Raw genomic sequence first — 6,000 nt, forward strand, 5'->3', positions numbered from 1 at the left:
GCAAGGCTTGGATGTGGCTGGTCTTCTGAAAGCACTTCCTCCCATTAAACTTCATTCCTGTTCAGCAGAAACAGACGAGGACCGTCAGGAACACCTGGGAAGGAACGAGAATGGAAGAGCAGAGCAAGGGGCAAGCTCTGAGATGAGGTGCCACCTCTATTCAGCACCTACTGCATATCTGCCTCTGTGCTGGAAGTGAGATGAAGAAGCTCAGCTAGAGCAGGCAGGTGCATGAGTCAGCCACGCTGCGGAACAGAGGACCGCAGGCTTTGCTGAAGGGGCTTATAAAAGGGTAGGGCATCTCTCCCAGTGCCGGAGGCCAATCTCTTCATTCTGCCTCTGCTGTCACACAGCATTCTTTTGTGAATGTTCCCCTTCTGTTCTCATAAGGACACTGGTCCTAGGATGGAGGGCCCACCTTAATCCAATACTGTCTGACTTCATCTTAACCAGTCATGTCTTTGAAGACCTGATTTCCAAATAAGATCATATTCCTGGGGGCTAAATCTTGGGGTTAGGACTTCAACATATCTTTCTGGAAGGTACAGTGCACCCCACCAGAGGGGACCACCATTATTGGACCCCACAAGTGGCATGGTCTTCCAGATCTGTGGTCTGTGGGACCTGGGAGGAAAACTGCAGGTCTGAGGGCTCCCAGTTGGGGAGAAGAAATGGAAGCCCAGAGAGACAAAGTCACATGCAGCCAGGTCCCCAGGAGGCCAGAAGCCACAGTGCTCTCCCAGCCACCTGACCCTTGGTTGACAACCACGCAGGCATACAGCCCTGCAGGGAACCCAGAAGGCAGCCATCCCTGACAGTGAGAGCAGCTCTTGTCCTGGGAAGGCAGATGGGTCCGCCAGAAGCCTGGGCCTGGCCTTGTTGGCCTCACCGGCAAGCCCAAGCTTGCCCCCCAGCTGCTGATCAAGCAAGACATCGTGTCCCTTCTTAGCAACTTTGTCACCAGGCTGTGCTTCCCAGAGCTGCTGTGTGGGCATGGAAGGGATAAGGTTTCGAAGAAGCTTAATCAGGAGCCCTTGCCTGCATAACTTACAAAGTGCTTGTTCTGTGGGCCTCCCAATCGGGTGTTCCCTTGAGGTCATGGTGCTGAGTGTTACCCAGTCTTACAGACGAGACACTGTAGGCTCACCAAGGCTAAGAAATGTGCAGTCAGCTGGGAGGGGCTGGACCCGGCTCCCTGAGATGACCAGAGCAGAGCAGTCTCCACTAGAATTTCTTCTTTGGCTATGGCCAAGCTGCTTGGAGCAGGAATTGCATGGTTTGATGATAACACTAGTGGTTTGATAATAATAAAATGACTTTAAGTAAAGGAGATCACCCTCATCCAATCTGTTGAAGGCATTAAGAGCAAAAACAGTTTCCAGTGGAGAAGATCTGCCTCAAGACTATAGCACCGACTCCTGCCTGAGTTGCCAGCCTGCCCTGCAGATTTTGAACTTGTCAGCCCCCACAATACCATGAGAACATTCCTTAAAATAGAACCCTGTTTATCTATCCATTGCCCTTTGTACCTGTCTGCTTACCTACCTACACACTCATTCATTCATCCGTTCATCCATCCACTCCCATCCATCCATCCACCCACCATCCATCCATCTACCACCCTTCACCCATGCAATCATATATCTACCCATCTATCTACCCACCCATCCACCCATCCATCTATCCATTCATCCAATCACCCAACCATCCATCCACCCATCCATCCACCACCCATCCACCTATCCATCCATTTACCTATCTGTTCATGCACTCACCCATCCAGCCATCCATCACCCAACCATCCATCCATCCATTCACCCACCATCCACCACCCATCCACCCATCCGTTCATCCACTCACCCGTACAGCCATCCATCCACCACTCATCCACCCATGTATCCATTCAGCCATCTATCTATCACCCATTCACCCATCCATGCATCCATCTATCTATCTACCCATCCACCACTCATCCACCCATCCATTCACCACCCATCCACCCATTCATCCGTCAGTCTGTCCATCCACCCATCCATCTACCACCCATCCACCCATCCATCCGTCTACCTATCTGTTCATCCACTCACACATATGGCCATCCATCTCCCACCCATTCACCCATCTATCCACCACCGATCCACTCATCCCTCCATCCATCTGTCCATCCACCTATACATCCACCACTCGTCCACCCGTTTATCCACCACCCATCTACCCATCCATCTACCCATCCATCCACCTACCATCCATCCATCCATCCACCCACCCATTCACCATCCATTCACCTATCCATCCTTCCACCACCCATCCACCCATCCATCCATCTGCCACCCATCCACCATCCACCCACCATCCATCTGTTTCTATCAGTACTGTTTCTCTGGAGAAGCCAGACTGATATACTTTCCAAATCTATAATTCCCTGGGCTCCCTGGCACCATGAGTTGAAGGCCCCTGGCTGAGCTCAGCCTGTCCTAAGCTCCTCCCAGCTCCAGAAATGGCACCTGCTGCCACCCTATTGCTCTCCCTGACTCCTGAGAACCCCTCTGGGAGACTTCTCTTCCTGCTCCATCACATTAGTCCAACCCCAGGTCCTGCCTCCAAGTCCTTCCACAGTGTAGTTAGACACAAGTGCAGGCACCTTCTCCTGCTCTCTTTGCTCCTACTCCCCCCACCCCCATTCCTTCTCCTGCAGCCAGAGGGATTTGCTAAATGAAAGCTAATTCCACTCCATCACACCCCTGCCTGCCAGGGGCCTCCCTCTCCTCCTCTGCCTGGCCAAATTCTCTTCACTCTTTAAGGATCAGCCCAGGCATCGTCTCCTCCTAGAAGTCCTCCCTGGCCCCTGGCTAAATTGTGCAAACCCCCGGTTTCCATGAGTCCTGGGACTTCCTCTTTTACAGGCTGGTCACTTGGGATTGTCATTGATTGTTTCCTTGTCTGTCTCCCTAACTAAACAGTGAGCTTTGAGTACTATGAGCTTCTCTGAGGAAAGCTGAGATTTAAAAGGGCCAAGGTAATGGGACAGGTAAAGGATGGGTCGAGAAAATCCAGGAAGGCCTGCGTGTTTTACTTGACTTTTTGATTGCAGTACCTGGAACATTAAAAATCGAATGCTTTTATCCTATCTTGTTCTAAAGAGTATATGGGGCTTCTTACAAAGGAAGCCTTACTATAGAAAGATCTTTTTAAAAGCTGGTAAGAAAACTAGAGTTAAGGAAAACTACATAGATTAGGAGGAAGTTGGGGCTGAGGTCAAGCCCTGGAATCTCTGCCGTGGGCGGTGACACAGCCCAGGGCAGCCCCTCCTTCCTCTCTGTACTGCCCAGCAGCCCCAGCAGAGAGAGGAACAGGGTCAGTTACATAATTCTCTGTGTCCACAGGATTAGAAGAATTGCTGAGAAGAAGCATGCTTCCCAACTCTGAGACTTGAAGAACCTGCCTCTCCAGGTCCTGTGGGGTGAGGCCAGTCTGGCTTCCCCCACAGCCCACAGCCAACACAGCGTGCATCTCAGAGCACTCCTTCTCCTAACCATCCCTTCCTTCCTGTCCCTTTTTGTCACTGGATGCAGAGACCAGGGGACTTACCGTGCATACAGTAGGTGATGAGCAACCATCTAAAAGGAACCTAGTTGTATAATGAAGTGGTATTTTTAACATAAAAGTTACCTATAATTTCATGGAGAAAATATGTGATCATCTACATTTCTCAGGATGCCAAGGCAAATGAGCTTTTTTTTTTTTGATTTTGCTGCCCCCTGGTGGCAGAATACCCTAATTGCAGGCATACTATCAAGGATCAGAAGTCCCCTCCATCCCACCAGTGACACCCAGACTGTGAAAAGTGGGCAGACACTGCCCTCATCAAAGATCACCCAAACATCTGCCTTCGGCCAACACAAAGAGACAGACGGGAAGGGGTAGTTTCATGTAAGACCTTTAACCACCCTCCCTTCCTGATTTCTGAGGTCTTGGGTCCAGAGGCTGTGCAGGCTTATAACTGTGATCGCATTAAGCATATGAGTGTGGAGAAGGTGAGGCAGCCAGTCAGACACGCTGTAGTCTCTGTTTTTGGGTGGGTTGTTTACTTCACTCCCATTTCCCCTGCTCCCTGCTTTCTTATAGCACCGCAGTTTTTTGTGCAGGAGCCACAACACCTACCCATGCAGTCCATGGACTTCTCAGTAAGTGAGAGTAAGTGAGCTGGACTCCACATCCAGCTCAGAAGGTTTTAATGAGTCTAAGGATGACCCCATCTCTGGAGACAGACAGGCTACATTAGTCAACATCCCTGGACACAAAGATTTGCTCCAGGAAAGGCATATGACCCAATTCGGCTCAATGGGGTGTGGTAGGTGGCTTGCTAAGAAAGGCTGGAAAGGGCATCTCCTGACCTTCAGGAGAGAGTTTGGAAGCTGCCCTCTCTCCTGCTCTGCATATTGCAGTGTGGGATGTATGCCAGGGACAGCTTGGGCAATTTTGTCTCCATGTGGGAAGTGAGCCTGAGAGTGAACCCAATTGTAAAGAAGTGGTCTCAGAGCCCCTGGATCAAGCCAGTCCTGAGGCCCACCTACCTCTGGACTTCCCAGTCCATGAGCCAAGGAAGACTTTTTCATTTGAGCCACTTGGACTTGAGTACTTTATTATTTATAACACTCCATGAAGCCCCAAGTCATCAGTGTTTGTGATGTCACTGAAATGAATGCCAGTGGGCTTAAGTGTCCTTGGCATGGTCTCCCTCAAAATACCATGGCATTTGGTTTGCTTTTGGTTTAGAACACTGCAGGGGGCCCTCACCCCTCACCTGCTCCCTGGTCTGGCAGTTTGTGCTTGGGGGATTCCTGAGAGCCTCTGGCTTCCCTGACCCCTCTTCAGAGGTGGAAGGAAAGATGACACCTCTCAACTCTACTTCAGGCAAGACTCAGGAAGAAAGGGATCTCCGCCGTGTGTGAGGGAGCCTCCTTAGCATCCGCCTCGCAGAAAGATGGAGGAGAAATATGTCCAGTACCGAATGTTCCCAAGGCCCCCCATTCCTCACGCAATGCAGGCTGGCAAAAAGTCTTGCAGGCCATGATCAGGACTTATTTACTAATGAAAATTGATAGTATTGTCTATGCAGCCTCCTGGGGAGGGGGCTCAGACCAAATGTCCCATTTTGCAGCAGAGACAGTGAGATAATGAGCTCCTGACCATGGGGCTCACTTGTCCTTCCACACACCCCATCTCAGGACAGCTGCCGGGTGCTAGAATGACCCACCCAAGGCTCAGCCTTCTGAGCTGTGTGCTGAGGGCTGGGTCCTATTTCCCAGGACACAGCACATGCACCAAGCCAACAGGCAGTGCACAGGGCCTGGAAGCAAAGGGCAGAAGCTCTGTCCTTTGCAGGGACCTCCTTGTAAGCTTTGTGCTTCAGTCTTGAGCTCTGTTGCATCAGAGGTCTGGGTTCAGGGTAGGAGGGTGGCGATGTTTCTGCCAAGGGAAGGAATAAAGTCTCTGTTGAATCTGTTGAACCCATTGAACCTGAAACTGACTATTAATGGGCTACTCATCCCAATGGACGGGAACGCAATGAAGAGTTCTTCTACTGGGAGGGAGGGGGCAGAAGACTGCAAATGACCCTTATTACCACGAGAGCTGGGGGTGCGCCTTCACCATGACAGCCTCAGCCCGGAAGCTTCACTGGGGCATTTCTAGGTTCTTCCATGCCCAGCGATAATGGTAAATAGGCAATTGCAACAACTGCTGACCGGCAGACACAAAGGACTCAGGGCTCGGATACCTTAGAGCTGGGGGTGTGGGTCACCAAGCCTGACTGACAGGCTGTCCAGGGTGCACAGCGGGAGTGGCTGGTGGAGGAGATGGTGGCGTCCACCATAGCCCCGGGATCACCCGCAGCCACGGGGCCGGGACTTGTCTGGCTAACCCTCCTGGAGGAGTCTGCAGAGATGGTGGGCAGCTGGTGGCCCCATGGTGGGCTGGCCTTTCTGAGGCAGTAGTGGG

Source organism: Pan paniscus, chromosome 3 (assembly GCF_029289425.2).
Source record: "Pan paniscus chromosome 3, NHGRI_mPanPan1-v2.0_pri, whole genome shotgun sequence".
Lineage (NCBI taxonomy): Eukaryota > Metazoa > Chordata > Mammalia > Primates > Hominidae > Pan > Pan paniscus.